This window comes from Thamnophis sirtalis, unplaced genomic scaffold, assembly GCF_051295495.1.
Source record: "Thamnophis sirtalis isolate CommonGarterSnake01/CBP01778 unplaced genomic scaffold, rThaSir2_p1.2 scaffold_1, whole genome shotgun sequence".
Lineage (NCBI taxonomy): Eukaryota > Metazoa > Chordata > Lepidosauria > Squamata > Natricidae > Thamnophis > Thamnophis sirtalis.
In genome coordinates this window covers 114,596,203-114,608,820 of record NW_028261381.1, presented here as the reverse complement: position 1 = coordinate 114,608,820, position 12,618 = coordinate 114,596,203, and the positions used below count along the sequence as shown (strand labels likewise).

General features: G+C 41.0%; 1 pseudogene; it reads left to right on the top strand.

The window, feature by feature from the left end:
* Nucleotides 1-2,037: 2,037 nt before the first annotated feature.
* Nucleotides 2,038-4,126, top strand: LOC106549947 (cytochrome P450 1B1 pseudogene; annotated as a pseudogene).
* Nucleotides 4,127-12,618: the final 8,492 nt, after the last annotated feature.

Sequence of the window (12,618 nt, the reverse complement as noted above, 5' to 3'; positions counted from 1 at the left end):
TGCTACGCCCACCAAGCCTCACCCACAGAACCGGTATTAAAATATTTTGAATCCCACCACTGACTTATATGTTGCTTGACCTCCAACAATTGCTTTGCTGACTCATGCCTTTATTTATTCATTTATTTATTCCCTGGTGCCTTTGACACTTGTCTGCAGTTTTCTTCACAGTATTTTCAAAAGTAGTTTGCCACTGCCTACTTCCTAAGGATGAGAGTGACTGGCACAAAATCTCCCAGCTGGCTTCATGCCTAAGGCAGGACCATAACTCAGGAGATTTCTAGCCTAATATCTTAACACAGACTGTTTTTTTTTTTACTCAAATTTTCATTTCATGCATCTTCACTTCAGTGAAAACTTTGAGAGCAACTCAGAAGATGGTCTTCCCTTCTAACTTTATCTGGAAATTTGACGGGTACTGTGGACATAAAAATAATAGATGGCAGAGGGCAAAACGATGTTACTCACACTTTGGTATTTAAAAATGCCCTCTCTGGGTTGCTATTCCTTTTTGAAAAGATGTTTCAATGACATATATAATTAATTCATTTACATACAGCATAGGATCATTCATCTCTAATCATTTGGAAGAAAACCCTCAGGACATTTTAGCAAAAACAAAATACTTGGATAACTTTCCCAACCTGCTACTTCCCAACTATTTTGGTAAGGAATTATGGGAATTACAGCACAAGTTGGGGAGGACTGATGGAGATACCAAGGCACTTACAATTTGAATGATAGGGAAATGGGCTCTTAGACATCTAGTTTGGTGCAGTGATTAAGGCACAGGCTAGAAATCAGGAGACTGTGAGTTCTAATCCAACCTTAGTCATGAAAACTGGAAGAGTGACTTTGGGCCAGACACTCTCTCTCGACCCACAACTTCAGACAACTAGCCAATCAGTCAATGTTGCAATCAAAGTTGCATATTTTATTACAACGAATGGGTTTCATTGATCTGGAAAAAAAATAGAGGACTCTGCTCAGTGTAAACACTGAGAAGAAAAAGAGAATACTGTGGCTACCTCCACCCACCCATCTCATTAATATACAGGTAGTCCTCGACTTATTATCACGAGACCAACAATTCTATTGCTAAGCAAGACATTTGTTAAGTGAGTTTTGCCCCATTTTGTGACCTTTCTTGCCACAATTGTTAGGTGAATCACTGAAGTTGTTAAATTAGTTAGATGAGTGTTAAGTGAATCTGCTTTCCCCTTGATTTTGCTTGTTAGAAGGTTAGAATTTATGGCATCTGTCATAAATATGAGTCAGTTGCCTGAATTTTGATCACGTGACCACAGGGATGCCACAATGGTCCTAAGTGTGGAAAATGGTCATGTTATAAGTAGAGATTTACCTCTATAATACTGTGTCATGTGGTAAATAATTAATAAGAATATAGTCTGTTCTCACAGTGGCCAACCATCTGCCCAAGGAAGCCCAACAGGATCTGGTTTATATTAGGTTTACCTGGTCTAGCCGGTATACAGGTCTGCTTAGTGTACTTGCATCCCATTTCATAGAGAGGAAAAATGAGGCTGCCAATCAAAAAAAAAACAAAAAAAAACCCACAGGAAATTTCAGCAGCAAAGCAATGGCTCTTGGCTTGTAGGCAAAGCTTCAAGTCCTCTTCTTCCTTTGCTGGTTTTGGTCATTGCTCTGTTTCCCTCCAGCCAGGAAAACAACAGCCTTCCAAGGCAGCCAAAGATGCCTGGCAGCGTCCAGCCACTCCCGCCTGCCCTTCGCTCTTGCTGCGGGGATGAGGCCTGTCTGGCAGGAAGCGGGCTTTGGAAAGCTGCAGGCATTCCTGACGTGCTGGTTCGGCCTGCTCTTGCTATTCTCTCTGGAAGGGAAGCAGGGCATGGCTGCACACAGGGGACTTTGGGACCATCAGAAAAGGGGGAGAGGAGCGGGAGAAGGAGGAAGAGGAGGGAGACCGGCTCGCCTCGGCACACACCCCCTTAGACGGCTTATAAAATCGCGACGGACCATCCCCGTTAGAGCAAAAGCCGGGGGGCAAAAGGAGGGCCCGTGCCCTCCGTCTGAGAGTCGTTGCTTTTCCCCCACAGGCATCTCGGGCGCAGAGAAGGAAAGGCGGCAGCCGACCGTTCCTCTCCCCCTTAGAAACCGAAGGGGCCACAATGATGGTGCAAAGCGAGGACAGACGGGGCGGGGAGCTGGCAGCAGTCTTCCAGAGCGCCTTGCAGCCGGCGTTGCTGCTTTCTTGCGCCCTCCTGCTGTACTTCTGGGAGCGCAAGCGCTCCGCGGCTCCGGGGAAGCGTCTTCCCGGTCCCGTCGGGTGGCCGCTGGTCGGCAACGCCCTGCAGCTGGGTCGCCTGCCCCACCTCACCTTTTGCAAGCTGGCCGAGCGCTACGGCGACGTCTTCCAACTCCGCCTGGGCTTACGCTCCATCGTGGTGCTCAACGGCGAGGCGACCATCCGGCAGGCGCTAGTGCAGCTAGGCGGGCCCTTCGCGGGCAGACCCGATTTCCCCTCTTTCCGGATGGTCTCCGGCGGGAAGAGCGTGGCTTTCGGGCGCTACACGGAGCGCTGGCGAGCGCAGCGACGGGTGGCGCAGGCCACACTGCGCGCTTTCTCGACGGCCAACGCGCACAGCAAGCGACTCTTCGAGCAGCACGTGATGGCCGAAGCGCAGGAGCTCATCGACGGGCTGGCGAAGCTCAGCCAGGGCGGCGTTTACGTCAACCCGCTGTCGCTGCTGGCCGTGGCCAACGCCAACGTGATGTGCGCCCTTTGCTTCGGGCAGCGCTACAGCCACACCGACGGCGAGTTCCGCGCGCTGCTGAACAGGAACGACCGCTTCGGGCAGACGGTGGCGGCGGGCAGCTTGGTGGACGTGCTGCCCTGGCTGCTCTACTTTCCCAACCCGGTGCGCAGCGTCTTCCGCGACTTCCAGGCTATCAACCTGGAAATGCTGGAGTTCGTGCGCGCCAAGGTGGCGCAGCACCGGCTGACTTTCCAGCCGGGCTCCTCTCCCCGTCACATTAGCGACGCCATCCTGGGCCTGATGGAGCACGGCCCCGGGGGCAAAGAAGGGCCCCTCGGGGACTACGCGGAAAGCACGCTGACCGATCTCTTCGGCGCCGGTCAGGACACCACGTCGGCTGCTCTGGCTTGGCTGGTGCTGCTGCTTCTGAAACACCCACAGCTGCGAAAGCAGTTGCAGGCCGACCTGGACCGCGTGGTGGGTCGCGATCGGCTTCCGACGGCCGACGATCGCGCCTCCCTGCCTCGCCTGGAAGCCTTCCTCTACGAGACGCTGCGCTATTGCAGTTTAGTTCCCGTCACCATCCCGCACGCCACCACCGCCGAGGTGTGCCTGGGCGGCTTCCACATCCCCGAGGGCACCGTGATCTTCGTCAACCAATGGTCCGTCAACCACGATCGGGCCCGCTGGAAAGACCCGCACATTTTTGACCCGACCCGGTTCTTGGACGTCCAGCAGGAGACTTTCGACCGGGACCTCGCTTGCCGCGTCCTGATCTTCTCGATGGGCAAAAGGCGCTGCATCGGGGATCAGCTCGCCAAGCTGCAGCTCTTCCTCTTCATGGCCATCCTTTTGCACCAGTGCGACCTGACGGCCAACCCAGCCGAAGAGATAAAGGTGGACTGCGAGCAGGGGCTGGTTCTCAGGCCCCACCCCTACACCTTGTCGGTGACCAGGCGAAGCACTTCCCGGGCCGAGGACGACAGGAGCCAGAGGAACACCGACGTCACCTGCCCTTCTTAGCGCCAGTGCGCCACCCGCGACCTGCTTTGTAGAACCGTTTTAAACTCTGGAATAAGCGCCCTGGCGGGTTGAGGCGAGCGAACTGTTGCCTTTCCTTGACTTACATTTCTGAAATCAGCGTCTTTACTTATTTCTGTGCCTTTACCAGCAGCGGGAACTCAGACATACGAAGTCCTCTGTCAAAGGAAATTTCAGCTGGGCTCCTTCCACCACCACCCCTTCAATTAACTTGTGCCCCCTTCTCTATATCCTAAAAAAAAGCCTTCTCAGTCTGCTGGCTGCTTGCTGTGCTCAACTGCAACTGCTTCACTATGAGCTGTGGGGAGACTGCAAATTTGATTTACAAATAAATAGCAATGTAGACTATACTTTTTTACTCTCCTTTATCCCTTGTCCTACTCTAAGCTTGGATAGAGAATAAGATATATGAAATTAATCGTATGCACCCCTTTTCCTGCCCGAAATATCACACATGCATAATTTTCTTCCATACAATCCAGCCGTGGTGTTTTGAAAAAAAAAATCATGAGTAGAAAGACCCATGCTTAAATGATTGTTCAGTTCATACAGTAGGAAGAGAATTGATTTAATCCACTCTTCGCCTTCTGCAAGTGATTGCAGGGATTGATGGGTTAACTGGATCTGTTGGGAGTTGGGCAACAAATAAATTTGGATAAATAACTGATATTAGAATTGAATTCTATAGTGGAAGGATGTGCATTCAGATTCATTGGTTGAAGTGTGAGTAGAAACTACAGGTAGTCCTCAATTTACAACAGTTTACTTAGTGACTGCAGTTACAACAACATTGAAAAAAGTGACTTATGGCCGGTTCTCACACTTATGACTACTATCCCCACAGTCACATGATTTACATTTGGATGCTTGACAACTGACCCACGTTTATGACGATTGCAGTCTCACAGAGTCGCATGATCACCTTTTGTGACTTTCTGACAAAGTCAGTGGGGAAACCAAACTCACTTAACAACCGTGTTACAACTGCAATGATTCACTTAACAAATGTGGCAAGAAAAGTTGTAAAGTAGGGCAAAACTCACTTAACAAATTTCTCACGTAACAATATAAATTTTGGGCTGAATTGTGGTCGTAAGTTGAGGACTATTATGTACATCTACTTATTTGCTAGCCAAACATTTAACAGGTTTTTTTACAACAGCAGCTTTTAAACTTGAATGCAAAGTAACATTAAAAAAAACACCCTAAACTATTGAATCTTAAAGCATTTCATTATTATTTTCTCAGATGGCAGTTTCTAGAATTTGTTGTATGATAATATTCAAATCTCAATTACTTTGCACTTTTAAAACATGCAATTTAATGTCCCTGAATAAAGCTTTTTTTCCCTTTTCATAAATGTTTACAGGTAGTCCTCAACTTACAACCATTCTTGTAGTGACCATTCAAAGTTACAGCACTGAAAAAAATAACTTATGACCATTTTTCACACTTATGACCATTGTATCATCGCCATGGTCACATGATTAGAATTTGGACGCTTGGCAATTGGCATATATTCACAATGATTGCAGTGTCCTGTGATCACGTGATCACCTTTTGTGAACTTTCTGACATGCAAAACAATGGGGGGAGCCAGATTCACTTAACAACTGTGCTGCAGACTTCACTACAGTGATTCACTTAGTGTGGCAAGAAAGGATGTGAATTAGAGCAAAACTCACATAACTGTCTTGCTTAGTAATTAAAATTTGGGCTCAATTTTGGTCATAAGCCAAGGATGTATATTCTTATAGACTAGAGAAAGGACTATGGTAGAGTATATCTAAGGTAAGATATTGCCCTAATTCATATACCATACAAACATTGGTTTGTTTTCTTTTGGTTTACCATTTGTGAACCAGCAGATCATGGTTTATTCAAACTATGGTTAAACCATGGTATATAATAGGCATTCAGTTACAAAGTTGAGATGCAAATGAGTTAGGAATTATTTTAGAGTAGTTAGACCAGTGGTCACCAACCAGTGGTCCATGAGAAAACTTTGATAGTCTGGATAAAAATTATTTGCATTTTTTATATTGCACTAAATACTATTTACCTTTTTAAAAAAAATCATATTAGCGATCTGTGGAATTTAAAATTATGAATTTAGTGGTCCTTGAGGTCGGAAAGGTTGGTGACCCCTGAGTTAGACCATTATTTATTATCTGTCTAACTGGGACTTGGAGAACTGTTGTAGCCTGAAAGTTAATACGCACAAACACAACACTTATACCTGCTGTGCTTGCCCCCATGGTCAAAACAGTGCTAATTCAACATTTGGAACGTTCCAAGCTTAAATCTAAGCAACCCACTAACCAATTTTACAGAAGTTCTGACTCTGCTTCTCTCTTTCTTACATATATTCACAGGTAAGTGAAGAAAACTAAAAGCTTTTTTCTGTTAGAGGAATTACCTAGATTCTGGAACAAGTCCTAATGCTTCAAGTGAGACTGTAGTCAAATGGAAATGTGCGAATTGTAAATTACCAATGTAAGAATTTCATTTAGAGTCCAAGCACAAATATCGTATTAATTCCTCCCCTTCAGTTTTAGAAGAAGCTTTACTAAGGCAGCTTACAATAAAAGAATTAAGCATAAATTTGTAATAGAAATAATACTAGATAAAATTGTATCCTTTTTTCCAGTAATAGAAAGCTTAACAAATCTAACCACTAAAGTTGGTTTACCATTCCAGTTTTATCACTTCAGAGATTACTGGTGGGAGTAACATGGTGTAGAATATTGCAATGACTTGAACGTACTAGCAGAAAACCACAGAAGGACTCTGTTGTTCTTTGGAGCCACTCCAATAACAATCCTCTGAGCAATTGGATATGCCTAACTCTGGAACCTGCCTGTCAATGTCTTTTTTTTTCCCCAGGCAGTTGCAGAGACATTGATCCGTCCCAGGGTGTTGCTCTGTGATGACAATGTGTCTTGAGTCAACTCTGGAGCTACCACTGGAGACAACATGTGTCCTTTTCACATCGGAGAAATTAGGAATTGGAATCTAACATGTTGGAGGCATTTTTGGCATGCAAAACATAATATGATAAAAAGTCCGGCAGCCAATGATCATAAAGTGAAATTACATTTCCTTTTAAAAGGTCAAATGGAATACTAGTATCAGTCTTTACTTCAGATAGAATATCACAGAGACAGATTAGTTAGCAAGTGTCTAAATAAACACATCCTTCCAAAATACTAAAGTGAAATTGGCATTTCTTTCCTGAACAATATTTTATTCTGCCTGTTTTCTTCAAATGAATCTTTCATATATTTTGTAAAAAATGATCTTTAGCAGAGTATGTTCAGGGAAATGGTTAAAACATTTCCATGCAAAATGATCCTGCAATTAATGTACAAAGGCAAATGCTGAAATCATCATAATTTTATTAACACATATCCCTGCCAGAGTGGCTGAAACTGGAGGAAAGGGACTGTTTTTGTCTGAATACTTCATTTCTGAACAACAACAAAAAAAACCCTGATGGTTTCAAAGCAAGAATAAAAGCTGAATAAAGGAATCTTTTAGCACTAAGTTCCAGAAAACAAACTTGACACCTATTGAAAAGTTTGTAACTGAACTCTTGTTACACTACAAATTCTAAATGGGAATTTAGTCAGGGGTGGGTTTCAAAATTTTTAGCAAGGAGTTCTCTGCCTGGTTACTGGGTGGGCGTGGACATGGCCTAGTCCTAGACCATGGCAGCAGGGCTCCTCCTGCACCATGGCGGGGGGGGGGCATTTTTACCTTCCCCAGGCTCCGGAGACTTTCCTCAAGCCTCCAGGAGGGTGAAAGTGGCCTCCCCAGGCTCTGGAGGCCTTCTGGAGACCAGAAAAGGGCCTGTTTCCAGTCTTCCTGGACATCCAGTAGGCCTGTTTTTCACCCTCCCTGAGCCGCTGCGCAGGCTCTGCACTTACCTGCATCCAAAACAGGCTGCATGGGGACTCCTGGAAAGAGCAGGGAGGGCTGGTGGGGCCAGCCAGGAGTGGGATTTGAGGGTTCTCTGAACTGCACAGAATTTTAGCTAGAGGTTCTCCCAAACCCCTCCGAACCCCCAGCAGCCCATCCCTGAATTTAGCTCATAAAATGCACGTTCTGTTATGGGAAATAAAGCAGTGGTCACTTTTGCAAAAGTACATTACATCATCCAACAAAGAAATAATAAAGAAATAAAAATTAAGTGGTAAGAGTGATCAGGCAGAAATTATACATTAGGATCTCTTTAAAACCCTGTGCTTCAAAAGACTTTTGAAGAAATGCAGGTCTAGTCTATGGAAAGAAAATAAAGTGTTATTGGCTTGTAACAGGTCAGGCGGAATTTTTAAAATGCTCGTTTGTTAGAAATACTACTACCCAAAGTAAATTGGAAAAGTTTTTAGTGTTTTTACTTTTATTTCAATTAAAATTGTGTTGAAATTTAAATTACTTTACAGTCAATAGCTTTTTTAAAGCACAACAGTACAATCAGGAAATTTTTATGGAGACTTTTTTGCTCTCTTGAAAGAGACTCAAAGTAAATATCTCAATGTCAGTAATTCAATATGTCTTTTTCTATTACTATTTTCACATTGATTTTTCAGTGCGTGCAGTGGGAGGCAGTGCATTTGTAAAGTATTTCCACCCTTAATTTCACAGTTAATCAGCAAAATTAGTCACACATCCATATGTTGTTTTCCTGACATAAGGCTGCTCAAAATACACCTTCTAAAGAAAAAGAACCAATGCTTTTCCAAGCACCTTTGAACAAAGGTTACCCTCCTCTGTAATTGCATCTCATTCAAGATACTTAATTACACAGGCATCTTTTGACATTTGGAACACTAATTAAAACATTATTCTCAAAGCAAAGGAGTGGATAGAATTATAAGAAAAAGTTTCCTTGCATTAATGCAAATTATGTAGACACTGTAGCCTGAAAAACATATCAAGCCTTTTCTTCCAGCTTTCAAAATTTTAAACTAATTCCACCTGACTACATCATCTCCAATGCAGTTATTCTTTGGGGAAAGGCTGGAGTCTTAACTACACACAGAAAGCAATCAGTGGGCAATATTCTGCCTACACAACAAGTGTTGAATTTAGTCATACCAAATGTCTTCTTTTAATCAAAAATATCACCCATTCATCACTGTTGACTAGATCTAGAAGTTGACACTTATAAAGAAGATAGTTTGCCAATCCAGATTCAAGGATTGATACTTTTAATTTCCTAATCTCATTGCCTTCACTGTTGTGACAGTTACTTTAGAATCCACCCTACATTAGTTTGGTTGTATGCAATGTTAAAATATTTGTAAGGCAGTCCAAAAGTATCGTATAACACAAATGCTTTCACACATTTGTAAATTAATAATGTCAACAAATATGGAATCATTCAAGGTTCTAATTCAGAAGAATTCATATGGAATGTCAAAATGTGGCAAAACCAGCAAAGTATACTTTAGTGCAGTGCAAACCCATACATATTAACTCAGTGGGAAGTCTGAATGAGTCTACACATGGGTAGTAGGATATAGCACTGCAGCTATTTAATATAGGGTTTTATTTTCATTTTTTATAAATGCTTTTTAGTCTATTCTAAAAAGTACTCAAAGGCAACACTTTGGTCATTAGCTAAATTCTCACATTTGTATACTTAAAATGTAAACTGTATTTCAATGAATTAGAAAAGGAGCCACATTTCATCCACTGTCATGATTCCCAAAGAACTAACCTAGGAATGTTTGACTGCCTTAATAAAGACAAAATGTAACTCAGAGACTGCAGAACAAAAAAAATCTATATGAAAATTTTAAAGGTGAAATCAGGAATTCTTTAGTTGTAATCTGCAGCCTGCTGCTAGCCCTGGAGTCTTTTGGCTTAAAGGCAAAGATAACCAAGATTATCTATAACCAAGGATGGTTTCTGAGGATTGAGGATGGAGTCTGTTTATCAAACCAGGCTGTAAGTCTCTGACCAACTACAACACTATTATTTTTCTCTAAATGTTTGCCTGCTACATGAGGTTTTCCCAGGCGCTTTGTCTCAGGCTATGATTGATTATTACAATGTCATATTAATTTTGATAATGAGCTTGGTTCTAAAATGGTATTAAAATAGGCAGCTGATGCTTTGACATAAAACATTTACACAACTTGCCACTCCAATAATATTCGGTGTACAAACATGTACCAGTAGACTGGTCAACTACTTACAAAAGTCAAATGTCAGGTATCTGCGTGTTCACTTTGGCTACAATCTTTAAAGCAGAAGGAACAGTTAATTAACTGCAATCACAAACCAGTCAGTTATATAAAATGATATAAAACATGGTTATACAATGAGATATAAGAAAAATAAGCATTGGAAATTATGGAAGTGACAAAGTTACATCTCAAAACTCAATTCTAACATGGAATAAAAATGCTAAATAAATGTAGAGTTATGAAAGCAAATATTAACAAAGCTAATTGACATTGGCAAGGGGTGCTTCTTCTCTGCAAACAAGGCCACAGATTTCACAAAAGATTCTTCAGATCAATGTTTCTTAACCTCAGTGACTTTAAGAGGTATAGATTTCAACTCCCAGAATTCCCCAGCCAGCATGTTGGCTGGGGAATTCTGAAAATACCTCTTAAAACTTCCTAGGTGGAGAAACATTGCTTTAGATGAACAGCTGAGTGATTCAATCAGAATAAAATTTCTGCATCAAACTTGCTTCTGCACATTTTGAACCTAATACTGAAATGATTTGCATGAAAAAGCAATAAAGTATAAGTATTTTTCTTTCTCCTTGGCAAAGGCAAGTTTCTTTGCCCTTAGAACATGCCACATATTTAATTTTGTAAGACTTCAAATTGAATATACTCTACACCTCGTTATAATATAAAAGAATCCAAGGTACAAAAACATGTTATGTTCCACAAGGAATTTCTCCTCCACCCAACAAAATTAGGAAATCAACAATAGCTTGCTATATAGAAGTCTGAATGGGAAATGAAGTTCGGGGAGTTTGGTCTCACATTACCAGAGTAAAATATTAACAGTGCCAGTAAATATGTGTTTTTAAAATGCCTTATGTCATATGTCTTATAAAAATATTTATATATTATACTTCTGTTTAACTTTGGGTGCTCCACTAAACAATGTATAGGTCATTATTGAAGATTTGTAAGTAAGTCCACTAGCTAAGAAGCTAGCAGCATATTTTCAACATCTGGTCATATAAACATTACACTACTCTCTCTGCAAAAATTTTATAGTCTTAGCAGCATCACATTTCTTTGAAATCATTATGAAACTTGGGCTTTACGTTGTTGGTTTGGAAGCATACAGTACTTATAAGATAGGTTCTAGATATTTTTGGTTACAAACTAAAGAAACAGGGAAAACCCATTATTTTGGACTGAAATATTGCTTTTTGTTCCACATTATTTTGTAAAATTAAAAAAAGCAATATAAGGGTAATGGAATATCCATCTTTATGAGAAGGGATCAAATTCTTGCAAGTTGTCTCTGATCTCATGGTACAGAAATGTCCAACATGGCAGATGGATTAAACCTCACTGTAATAATATAGCTATCGTTATTATGAAATGATGGTTTCAAAAATATCTGCCAAAAATCAAAGCACACATAGAAAAGAGTTATGTTGGATTCTGGAAAATTGTTTGGTCTACAACAAGTGGAAACCCACTAGTTAACGTAATTCCACCTCATATTCACTGATGTTATCTATGTTACACACATCTCTGACACAATTCAGCTTATTAGCTTATAGAATCTCTTCATATACATGTGGTCCCCCTCTTTTTAATTTTTTTAAATATAATTTTCTTTCCATGCTGTACACTGGATTAGACATATGATCTCCAGAATTGCAGATAATGTACTTTCTCTGCAATACGGGGGTGGGGGGAGGGATGCATTGGTATGTATTTTTTAAGCCCTGCAATTGAAGCAAATTCTTCTTTTTTGTGTTGTGTTTTAACAGTGTTTAATTGTTCTTTCTAGCAGTAATGTTATTTCTTTCGAAAAATATTTAAGAACTAGAAGGAGGACCACTCAGTCTCTGGACATGCTGCAAATGGGCGCTCTGTGCTATTCCAAGAAAGGGCAGCACACCAGGCCCCATCCTTTACCCTGTCAACTAGTAAACAAACATTAATAAAGTATTTGAACATAAAAAGATTAATAGGTTTGCACTTCAACTGAATATTTTCCATTATTTGTTATGATGGATAATACCTCTAATTTCCTGAATAATAACCTAATTTAGTTTGCATTCTTACTTTTATATTATTAAACCACACCTAAATTTGCATTTTATAAGTCACATGGAACAGCACTGGTAGATTTTACCATGTCACTCCCTCAACTTTTCAAATATTTGAGTCATATGCCACACATATTCTTATACATAAAACCAATAAAACATCTTAAATAATAGCAGACATAAGAATTAATATATTATTCAGCAAAGATAATCAATTTCCCAAAAAGGCCATGATCCATTGGTTCATCCCACATTAGATACAACTCAGGCAATATATTGACAATCTTTCCTGATATTTCTTTAGGTTGAAACAATAACTGAAGAAACTCAGAGCTATGATACTAGGAGAAGGGGAAAATCAAAGAATTTCCTACTTCTTTTTTCTTCAGTCAGTGGCATTCCAAATTACTTTTTTCTCTTTAAGAGCAAAATTCAGTATAAGCACCCAGCAGATGTTTCAAATGACATGAATAAAGCACTTAGGAGCCCCTATAAGGAGTAGTAACAAGTGATAGGGATGCTGTATTGCTATAAATAATTCTACATGTTTTATGATGCTGTTATCAATTTTCCCAG